Raw genomic sequence first — 12,552 nt, 5'->3', positions numbered from 1 at the left:
GGGGCGAGGCAAGGGCGGGGCCGGGCCGGGCTGAGGGCGGGGCCTGGGTTGGTGGGCGGAGCAGGGAGCAAGGGGCCGAGGGCGGGCGGCGCGGAGAGCCACACTCTGCCGCTGGGAACTAGCGCGCCCCGGCTGGGCGCAGCCAGTTCCCAGCTGTGCCGCCTTGGCAGGCCACCCAGAATCTCCAAGCCTCTGGGTCTTTATATCTAAAATGTGGGTGGTAATAGAGTCCACCTCCGAGCGTTATGTAAGGATGAGAGCTTGAGAAGGGACAGAGATAGAGAAACCGGGGCAAGGAGGAGGAGAGATGGGGGGACAGATGGAAGAGAAAGTCTACAGACAGACAGACATAAAGGGGTGCAGTGTTCAGTGAGGAGTAAGGAAGAGACTTAGGGAGGGCGATTATCCCCAAGCCAGACACTCTCTCTCACAAGCCAGTGGGCACCTCCATGATCCAGTGAGGCATTTTGTTGGTGGAAGGACAGAGTGACCAGGGGTTAGGCACAAGGAAGCAGAGCCCCCTAGAAGGAGCATGAGTAGGAGGCAGAGTGTGCAGCAAAGGTCCTGGGGAGGTCTAGGAACCCTGGGACAGGGGAGGGGACCTGAGGAGGGAAAGGGCAGTGACCCTAGGAAGGTTATGGACCCTAGGAAAGAAGTCCAAAAGAAGCCAGGGGAACCACGAGGAGCCCCTGCTCTCCTGGGCCCAGCTGATTTGGTTCTCTGACCTACAGGGCCAGCATCTCCACCAGGCCCCCCAGCGCCTGTGCAGATAGGCGCAGTCAGTGGCATAGCGGTGTGAGCAGCTCAAATGCCATTCACACTCGTGGAGACCCAGCCCCTTAGCTGGACAGAGCCCAGTGTCCAGAGCTTTGCCAGAGGGGCTGGGCTGGCAAAGGTTCCTCTGCGGGTAAGCTGTCAGGAGATCCAGGGTTGGGGACAGTCTATCAGCCACACCTGATGGAGCACAGATGAGATTCTGGGACTGATTGTGAAATGTCTGATTGGGATGCCTTTGGGAGCAGATTCAAGGGCAGGGATGCCAAAGTCAGCAGAGCTGGGTTTGAATCCTGGCTCAATCCCCCTCTGGCTCAGCCCCCTTCACTGGCTGTGGGAGATCACCTTACTTGGGACCCTCAGTTTTCCTATCTATAAATTGGGGTGAATGACGCCCTGTGCCTCACGTGACTCAGGACAGCTGCTCAGCAGTGATTTGTTCTCCCTTTTCTTGTGTACAGGACATTCAGAGGGAGGCTCAAAGAGAGTGTTGTCTGCTCGAGACAGAATAAAAATAATAACTAGAGGTCCTCCTGTGTGGCTTCTGTAGGAAGATGACGACAACATTGTGAATATGGAATTCGCAATGTTGCCAAGCGGGGAGCATCTTTTCACTAGAAGGGAGCAAGCAAAGGTGTTGAATGCCAGATTACAGAGTCTGGAACTTTACCCCACTGAAGGGTGAGCCACAGCCTGAGCTGTGTATGAATGTGGAATGATGGAGAGGGGCAGGCTGAGGTGGGGTGATGCTTTGGGGTGAAGGTCACGGTTGGCAGGGAGGGTCTAAGAACACAGGGTTCATGTGGTGGTGTTTAGTTAGTGGCACATTCTGTTAGCACCTACTAAATGTTAGGCTTGTGCAGTGAATGGGGCCTTGCCTGGAGAGGAAACGTGCAGGAAGGGCAGGGCCACAGGGCTGGGGCGAAACTTGGGAGTCCCAGTGCACAGAAGAACAGCGAGGAGGTAGAACAGACTGGGCAGAGGACACCAGAAAACACAGTTACAAAGAAAAGGGATCTGCCTCCCAGATTCTCTAACCAATCCTGCTTCTCCAGGGGAACTCAGTGCAGAGAGGCTAGCATCCTAGGAAAGGAACAGCATCCTTTTCCCAAGTTCTCAACTTGCTCCTGTCCTGTCCTCACGTTGTGGGCCTCCATTTCATCAACTACAAAATGGAGATAATACTAGTTCCTCATCACTGCCCTATGAGGGGGACCAAGTTTGTTCCCATCTTACAGTTAAGGAAACCGAGGCTCTGAAGGCTCACACAGTAAGAAGTGGCAGGGCCTGGGCACTGTGCTGCTGGCTACTTCCCTCACCAGCCAGGACAAGTGCAAGCAGCCCTGTAAGCCCCGCCATGACCCTGGGGCAGGCAGCACATCAGGAGGTCCGCCGGTGCATCAGGAGGACAGTTGTTCCTGAGGAGATACAATAGGATTTCAAGCAGGAGAACCTGGAGGCAGATGTCTCAGTATGAACCCCATTTCTGAGGGATCTTGGGCGAGTCACTTCACCCCTTTTCCTCATCTGTAAAACGAAGACTATGAAAGTAACTATATAAGTGTTTGCCATCATGGTTAGTGGAAGTATTTGGCCCCATATAAATAGCACACTGGGAAGGGAAATGGAAAGCCTTAAAAAAGAAGTTGTGAACAACACTTGTGGAATGGATGCAAAATAAAGAGGAGGTGATTGGAAAGGCTCGATGATGGAAGTGATTTACTAACCAGAGATCTTCAAAAGATGACACGGGAGATGAAAACAATCCACCGAGGTGGAAAGAAAACCCCTCGGACCTAGTGCCTCTGACAAGGGAGAGGGTTCATGTCTCAGTGACACCGTCTTTGTGCTTCAGTTTTCTCACCTGTAAAAGTGAGTGGAATAATAGAATCTATTTCATAGTTGTGGTCGGCTGAATATCATCTGCTCAAAGATACCCACATCCTTATCCCTAGAACCTGTGAATATATTCCCTTACACAGTTAAAGGAACTTTACTCTTGTGATAAATTAAGAATTTTGAGATGGGGAGATATCCTGGATTATCCAGGAGGGGCTGATGTAGTTACAAAGGTCTTTATAAGAGGGAGGCAGGAGGATCACAGTAAACTGCAGGAGATGTGACAATGGGAGCAAAAGGGTAGAGTAATGTGAAGAAGAGGTCATGAGCCAAGGAATGCAGGAGGCTTCTAGAAGCTGAAAAAGATGAGGAAACAGATTCTCCCCTGGAGCCTTCCGAAGGACACAGCCCTGCTGACACCTTCATTTTAGACTTTTGACATCCAGAACTGTAAGATAATAAGTGTGTATGGTTTTAAGCCACTAAGCTTGTGGTAATATGTTACAGCAGCCAAAGGAAGCTAATATGATAGTCATGTTGTGAGGACTAGTGAGTTGATATATGTAACTGCTTCAGTGCATAGCACACAGCAAGTGCTCAATAAATGACAGCTCTCCTCAAAACAAAAACAAAAACAAGCAACCTAATCAAAAAATGGGCAGAAGACCTAAATAGACATCTCTCCAAAGAAGACAGACAGATGTCCAACAAGCACATGAAAAGATGCTCAACATCACTAATTGTTAGAGAAATGTAAATCAAAACTGCAGTCAGGTATCACCTCACACCAGTCAGAATGGTCATCACTAAAAAGTCTACAAACAATAAATGCTGGAGAGGGTGTGGAGAAAAAGGAACCCTCCTACACTGTTGGTGGGAATGTAAATTGGTGCAGCCACAATGGAGGACAGTATGGAGGTTCCTTAAAAAACTAAAAACAGACTTACCATACGATCCAGCAATCCGACTCCTGGGCATATACCCAGAGAAAAATAATAGTTCAGAAAGACACATGCACCCCAATGTTCATAGCACCACTATTTACAATAGCCAAGACATGGAAACAACCCAAATGTCCTTCAATTGATGACTGGATAAAGAAGATGTGGTCTATATACACAATGGAATACTACTCAGCCATAAAAAAGAATAAAATAATGCCATTTGCAGCAACATGGATGGAACTGGAGATTGTCGTTCTAAGTGAAGTAAGCCAGAAAGAGGAAGAAAAATGCCATATGATATCACTCATATGTGGAAACTTAAAAAAAAAAGACACTAATGAACTTATCTACAAAACAGAAACAGACTCACAGACGTAGAGAACCAACTTATGGTTACTGGGGGGTAAAGGGGATGGGAAGGGATAAAATGGGAATTCAAAATCTGCCCCTCTTGGAGGGTGATGAAAATGCTAGCTATCTTGATTGTGGCAGTTGTTTCATTGGTGTATACATCTGTCAAAATTCATCAAATTGTGCATTTGAAATGTGTGTAGTCTTACAGGAACCAGTTCTGTATCATAGGAGAGCTAAGCACCCTCCCTGCAGGAGCTCATCTGATCTTCATAGCAATATGGGAGATCTGTGTCAGTCCGAGAGAAACCACAGAGTGACTTCAACAGAGAGAGTCTAATATAAAGAATTATTAACTATAACAGAGGGTTGGAGTAACAAACAACTGACTAGTAAGAAGTAAAGGAACTCTAAAGCATACTGGAATAGCAACTGTAAGGAGCAGCCCCCAGCCCTAGGGCTGAGCTGGAGCAGGCCTGCTGCCACAGGTCTGAGATGCAGACCTGACTGGAGAGGGCGCGGCTGGGGCTCATTAGATAGCAGAGAAGTTGCTTAAGTGTAGCACGCCCCACGGAACTTGCTGGAAAGCCACCCCCTAGAGTGCTGGGGAAAGCCATTCGTGGGGAAGCGTCTCGCTAAGGCGTTCCTCTCCCCCCACGGTGGAGGTGAGGGCTGCTGGCCACCTGCACTGCAGGAACCTGAGGCTGGAAGCACTGCCTCCAGGGTGCTGAGCTGGGGAAGCCGGTCCCTGATGCGGAAGCCAGCGAAAAGGAGCGCATCCACACCCGGAAGCAAAACCTCATCCTCAAGAAATGTCTGTCAGCGCCCTCTACTGGCAAGGCTTGACATTGTGTCATCTGGCAAAGGAAAGACATTTAAAGCGCCCAGATCCGTATTCACAGAGGAGGCAAACGTGATGAATTTGGAGCTGAGGGTCAATAAATTAATAACTGGCCTGGAAACATTAGTTTCATTTTTACAAGTGAGGACCCAGAAAGTGGAGGCAGCACAACCAGTGCTAGGATTTTCTTTGCTCTACAAAGCGTTTAGAAACAAGTTGCAAAATTATCCATCTTACATCATTGTGGTAATAACTCCACTAACTATAAATATCCACAGAAATACTCTCCAGCATGAAGGAATAGGTACGGAATGCCAGCGGTTTCCTCCAGGACAGGGGGATTACAGGGAGTTCTCCTTGTCATATTAGTAGGTTGAACAGTATGAAATTTCTGTGTTTATAGGTGAAAAATAATGAAATATTGGCAAATTCATACAGTTCAACATAATATTTATTTCTGTGACGTAATGTCTGAACTTTTCACAATAAGTGTGAATTCCTTTTGTAAGCAGGAAACTCTATATATAGGTGTATGTATAAACTTACACATGTGCGTATATTTTTATTACAATAATACATATAATATAAGTGTATTATGTATATTATGTATTTTTCATTATAAGGACATACATATGTGTATATATATAATACAAATATATTACATATGTGTGGATGGATGTTTTGGAAAGTTCCTCCCTCCAACTGTCTTTTGCCAGTGGTGATATCTTTCCCTCCAATAAAATAGAAACTTTAAGTTTAGCAAACAGGGATCCAAAGACTTTGGGGGAAAATATTTCTTGTTCAATGCACCGAAGGGTCCCAGGAGCTACTTGCTTATGGTCCATGTTTTGTCTCTTGATGATTTACCACAGGATAAAACCTGTCAGTTGTGTTCTTTCTACTTATTTTATGAGATTTAAATCATAAAACAGAAAAGCTAGTACTAAACAATGGTGGATATCACAACCTTGTAAACTGAGTGTACTTCAATAAAAATATATTTTAAAAAACAAACAAAAAAACAATGGTGGATCTTATGTGGCAGTTATACAAATTCAATATTAGAAAGTATTTGAATTGTGTTTTGTCCTAATCTAAACATTGATAGTCAAAGAAAACATTTAAATGTCTGCAAATGTTTGCCTTCATTACTATTACCTTTCAAAAAATGGTTCTGTGGATTTTGTATTGTTTTTATGCCCATTTGTTTAGCAAATATAATGCCTAAAAAAGAAGCTATTGATGGTTCTGGCCTGTTGTGGCAGGCAAAATAATGACCTCCTAAAAACGTCCATATCCTAATTCCCAAAACCTGTGAGTATATTACTTAATCAATGGGGAATTAAAGTTGTAGATGGAATTAAGTTCCCTAATCAGCTGACCTTAAATTGGATTATCCTAAATTTTCCTGGTGGGCCCAAATATGATCAGAAGAGTCCTTGAAATTAAAGAGACACAATACATACCAAAAGAGAAAGGGCCAGGGAGGGACAAATTAGGAATCTGAGATTAACTGATACACAGTACTATACATAAAATAGGTAAACAACAAGGACCTACTTATAGCACAAGGAAATATATTCAATATCATGTAATAACCTATATTTGAAAAGAATATATATACACACATAACTGAATCACTTTGCTGTACACAAGTATTGAAAATCAACTGTACTTCAATAAATAAATAATTTTAGAATAAAAAATAATAAAGAGACACAATACAACAGAATATACATTTTTCTTAAATATACATGGAATAGTGTTCAGGGTAAACCACACACTAGGCCAAGAAATAAGCTTTAGTAAATTTTAAAGTATGTAAATAATACAAAGTATGTTCTCTGAACACAACTGAGTGAAATTTAGAAATCAATTACAGAAAGAAATTTGGGAAACTTTAATATATGGAAATTAAAAACAACAAACTCCTAAATAACCAATTTCAAGGTCAAAGAAGAATCAAAAGGGAAACTAGAAAATATTTGGGGATGAATGAAAATTAAGACACAACATACCAATTTATGGGATGCAGCCAAAGCAGTGCTGAGAGTGAAATTTATTGTTATAAATGCCTATATTAAAAAAGTAATAAAAAAGAAGAAGAGAGGAGAGTATAGCTCAGTGGTAGAGTGCATGAGGTCCTGGGTTTGATCCCCAGAACCTCCATTATAAATAAATAAATAAACCTAATTACATCCCCAACAAATAAATATATAAATAAAATAAAAAGAAGAAACATCTCAAATCATTAACCTAAACTTCTACCTTAAAACATTCGAAAAAGAAGAGAAAATTAAGCCCACAGCAAGTGGAAGGAAGGGAATAATAAAGATAACAATGGATATTAGGTGGTGGGCAAAATGGTTAAAAGGGGGTCAAAAGGTGCAAATTTCCAGTTATAAAATGAATAAGTCATGGGGAGGTAATGAATAGCATGGTGACTATAGTTTATAATGCTGTATTGCATATTCAAGAGTAGCTAGGAGAGTGGACCTTGAAAGTTCTCATCACAAGAAAAACATTTTTTGATTGGTGATGGGTGTTAACTGGACTATCATGGTGATCATTTTGCTATATATACAAATATTGAATTGTTATGTTGTATACCTGAAACTAAAAAAATTGTCTACTTCTCAATAAAATGAGAAAAAAGTCAATTATTTGTTTTAAAAAAAAGGAGTGAAAATTAATGAGATAAAAAAGAAAAACAATGGTGAAAAATCAATGAAATCAAAATCTGATTCTTTGAAAATATCAATAAATTTGACAAACCTTTAGCTAGGTTGATCAGGGGAAAAAAAGAGAGGACTCAAATTACTAGAATGAGAAGTGAAAGAAGGAACTTTCCTAATGACCTTATAGAGATAAAAAGGATTATAAAGGAATACTATAAGTAATTGTATGCTACTAAACTAGATAACCTAGATGAAATGGACAAATTCCTAAAAAGATACAAATTCCCAAAATTGACTCAAGAAGAAATAGACAATGTGAATAGAGCTATAACAAGTAAAGAGACTGAATTGTAATTAAAAAAAGGATACTACACATAAGGAAAAGTTCAGGCCCAGATGACTTCACTTGGTGACTTCTACCAAGAATTTAAAAAAAGAATTAATATCAATTCTTCTCAAGCACTTTTGAAAAATAGAAGAGGAAACACTTTCCTACTCATTCTATCAAGCCACTATTACCTTATACTCAAACAAGACAAAGACATCACAAGAAAACTACAGACCAATACCTCTTATGAATATGGACACAAAAATCCCCAAACCAGTAAACTGAATCAAGAACATATAAAAAGAATTATACACCATGATCAAGTGGGATTTATCCTAAGACTGCAAGGTTGATTTAACACCTGATAATCAATTACTGTAATCCACCATATTAATGGAGTAAAAAACAAAAAATACGATCATCTCAACAGATGTAGAAAAAGCATTTGACGAAATCCAACACTATTTCATGATTAAAAACATTCAACAAAGTAGGAATAAAATGGAACTTTCTTAACATGATAAGGCATCTATGAAAAACTCACAGCTAACATCGTATGTAATGGTCAAAGACTGGATTCTTTTCTCCTAAGGTCAGGAACAAGACAAGGATATCCACCTCACCACCTCCATTCAACATTGTACTGGATTCTAGGTTCTAGCTAGGGCAATTAGACAAGAGGAAATAAGAAGCCTATGGACTGGGAAGGAAGAATTAAAATTATATTTGCAGATGACATGATCCTTTATATAGAAAATCCAAGGAACTCATGAGAAAGCTATTAAAATTAATAAAGGAGTTCAGCAAGGTTGCAGGATACAAGATCAGTATAAAAAAAAGTCCTGTACATTAGCAGTCAACAATCTGAAAATGAAATTAAGAAAACAATTCCATTTACAATAGCATCAAAATAATACAATATTTAGGAATAAATTTGACTAAAGAAGTGCAAATTTTATACTGTGAAAACTATTAAAAAACATTATTGAAAGACATTAAAATAGATCTAAGTCAATGGGAAAACATCCTACATTCATGGATCAAAAACTTAATATTATCAAGATGGTAATACTTCCCCAAACTGATCTACAGATTCATCACAATCCCCATCATAATTCCACCTGGCTTCTTCGTGGAAATTAGCAAGTTGATTTTAAAATTCATATGGAATTGCAAGGAAATCAGAGTAGCTAAAATGATCTTGAAAAAGAACAAAATTGGAGGACTCACTCTTCCCAATTACCAAAGCAATAGTAATCAGGCAGCATGGTACTAGCATAAGAATGACAGAGACACAGAATAGAATTAAGAGTTCTGAAATATCTTGACTGTGGTGATGGTTACACATTCATCAGAGTTCATCAACCTGTACTCTTAAAAGATATGAATTATATGCAAACATACAGTGGAGATGAATTAAAAAACAAAAATAAGCCAAAAAAACCCATGCCTCCCAGTTTAGGGAAGAAATCCAAAATACAATGGAATCTCCTCAAAGCACACATTATTCACATTTCACCCAGCCCAAAGGAGTCACGTTTATCCACAGCAACGTGTGGTGTGTGACAATGCCAATTTATCTGCTGTTGGCTTACCTGACGACGTTTGTTTATAGGTAAAATTCTTTCCCAGTTGATTCCTGTGGTGAAACTTGGAAGGAGCCCTTGGTTAGAGATGGGGAAGACAGAGCCGGGAAGTAGGCACAGGAAGATTATGGACAGCTTCAGTCAGGTCATGGAGGGTGACCATTTGGAAGAAAATGGACCAGCAAGGTGGAGTGGCGGAATCAGATCTGCACATTAGAAACCTCCATCAGGCAGCAGGCTGAGAACGGACTGGAAGGAATAAAAGCATCCTGTAGAGAGTGCTCAGGAGTGCTGTGGGTGCCCAGGGCTGGGAGCTGGTGGCTGGACCAGGACAGAGACAGCAGGCGTGGGCAGTGAGAGGCTGGGGCAGTGTAGAAGTGGTGGAGGGTGAGGAGGAGGAAGGGGACCTGAGGCAGGAAGCAGGAGAGGGAGAGGGAGAGGCCAGAGTCAGGGAGGAGGAAGAGGCCTGCAGCACCACATGGCACAGAGAGGCAGGGTACATTTATGTGGGGGACATCGCGGGGCAGCTCTGAGGACTGAGCCCCAGGAGCTGTGAGAACGAGGGTGCCAAGAGCTTCATCCTTGGAGGTTTCCACCTGGAGTCTCCTGAAATGGTTCAGAAGAGGCAGAAGCAGCTTGTGAGGGCTTGGGGCCGAGGGGGCAGCTTGTGGGACAGAAGGCACTTTCTGAAAAGCAACAACTGAATCCAAACGACATCTTCAGGTGGCGAGGGAAAGTGAGGGCTGCCTAAAATGCCACACCCAGCTCAACTCCATGAAAGCAGAGAGCTAAATCCAGACATTTCACACAAAGGCTCTGAGTGTTTACCACTCAGAAATCCTTGCTGAAAGAACTTCCGGAAGTACCTTAAGAAGGACCTTGAGTCCAGAAGGAAGGAACAGAGGTCGCTGAGAACCTGGGGCACCAGTGGGTCAGTGTGAAAAAGGAGTGCTCCGCTTACAAGTGTAATGGTGACTTCAAAAGATCAGAAATAATGTGAAAGTTTCAAAGCCTTGAAAGGAGAGGAGAAGAATCAAGAGAAAGTGAAAGTGGAGGAGGCTCAGGAAAAGGGAGTCGGGTGGGGAGCAGAGGGGAGGGTTGGGTCAAGGGCGATGTGGAGGAGATTTGGGACAGAGACCATCTGGAATCAACAGTGTGCTCCATAAACAGAAGAACTTCCAGCCTCCTGCCTTGACTCATGCTGTGCCCCTTCCTTGGGGTGACTTTCCTAGTGTCCTCACACGAGTGAGTCCCAACATTTTGTCAAGGTCCAACTCAGATGCCTCCTCCTCCAGGAAGCCTACCCTCCTTCCAGCCCCTGAGGCCCTTGGCCTGACCTCAACGGCCAATGCACCCAGCATTTGTGAGCCCGTGTCGAGGTTGATGTCATGGACTCCCTGAGTACAGGCCCATAGACATCCACTTGCTCTGTCACTGGACTCAGCCACAGTTGGCTGTTGAATGTGAGTTGAGAATGTGAGTCGACTGTGTGCCAGCTTGCCTGGGTTCAAGTCCCAGCTCGGTGACTACTGGTGGTATGTAGCTTATTGTTACGAGTGAATGAAGGAACAAGTGGATGTAGCATGGGACAGTCTGGGGCTTTAAACACCATCTGCCTCCCCCATCACAGTGGAGACCCTCCCCAGAGCCCAGCCCAGTCTCCTCAAACTGAGCTTTGGGTGCCCTATAAACTGGCTCAGCCTCACGCAATGGCAAACGGCAGCTCCACCCTTCCAGGCCTAAAACCAGGGTCACCCCAGCACTTCCTCTCCCATCACATGAAGGCAGGCGCTTTGGGCTCCAACTACATGGCACCGCCACCTCTGCTGCCCCTCCCCAGCCGCCGGGCCCCCAGCCTTTCTTGCCCAGGCCCTTTCGGCAGCTGCCTCAATGGTTTCCCTGCTTCTACCTTTGCCCCCTGCAATCCCCTGTCCTCACAGCCACCAGAGAGACCTTTAGACAATGTAAATCAGGTTACCTGACTCCACTGCTCAAGACCTTCCAAAGGCCCCCACTTCACTCCATGTGAACTCAGACCTTGCCCTTGGCCTGCGAGGCCACCTGTTCCCAGTTTCCACTCTGCCCACCCTCTGGCTTGGCAGGATTGTTGTCTAAAGCAAAGCACTTTGAGTTCAACCAAATGTGGTTCATGATTCCATTTGTTCCAGATCATTCCAAACTGTTGTGTTGAGTTCAATGATGAGTTTCTTTGAAACCGTAATGTTGCGATAGCATATGTAATAGTGAATTGATTTGGTGTATTTCTTGTTAAAAAAAATTCGTTATAACTTGTACTATTTTGGCAACTCTTCTGTAAGTCTAGAAATATAATAAAATTAAAAAGTTATTAAAATAAAAAAGAAAGAAAAGGGGTGGGGGAAGGAGAGAAATTGTACTGGAAAGGGAATCACTAACCCAAAGTGGCCTAACTTGGTGAGAGCCACTCTCGGAAAGAGTTGGCAAGCGGATAGCAACGCAGTGTCTGCGACCAGGGCTTTCACACACACACACGTGAACACGCACGTCTGTTCAGGAGGGTGTGGTCCTCCTGTTTCAGCCGAGGGAACCAGAAAGTGGACGGGAACCCAGAATACGGCCCTCCAGGAGGGCCGAGTGCAGGTGGGTGGGGTTCCAGCCAGGAAAGAGCTTCTGAGCTGGACCTTGATGGGGGAGGGGGATTTACACTGGAGATGGGTGGAGTCAGAGAGTGTCCCAGAAAGGGGGAGAGGCAGGAGGGAAAGCCAGAGGTGAGGGAGGAGGGGCTGTGTGTGGGCAGTGGTTTGTTTCTTTGAGGGGAGAAAAGGACTGCTTGTCAAGTGGAGTGTGGGTGTCAGAGGTCGGATGGAGGCCGGTGAGGAGGGCACAGCGGGAATCTGCAGGGGACCCTGAACAGGAGGTCAGTGAAGGTTGATGAGCAGGAAGCACAGAGGGGCCAGGGAGACACCCTGTGGGCAGTAGCCTTGGGGAGCTGACCTGGAAGGCGGCCTAGCGTCAAGGCAGGAAACATATGGGAAAGGCAGTGAGAAGGAGGAGAGGGAGGGTTGGGCCTGCGGGACTTGCCTGCGGGGGATGCTCTGGGAGAAATGGAGTGGTCAGGGTGCATTTTGTGGAGGGAAGAGGGCACCCAGATTCTGGTGTCCAGCGCAGAGCTGAAATGGGGGCGTGACTCTCCCGGAAGCAGGCATCACGTGTCATCACAGGAGCACATGAG

Source organism: Vicugna pacos, chromosome 10, assembly GCF_048564905.1.
Source record: "Vicugna pacos chromosome 10, VicPac4, whole genome shotgun sequence".
Lineage (NCBI taxonomy): Eukaryota > Metazoa > Chordata > Mammalia > Artiodactyla > Camelidae > Vicugna > Vicugna pacos.
Note: the sequence above shows the minus strand (reverse complement) of the source record.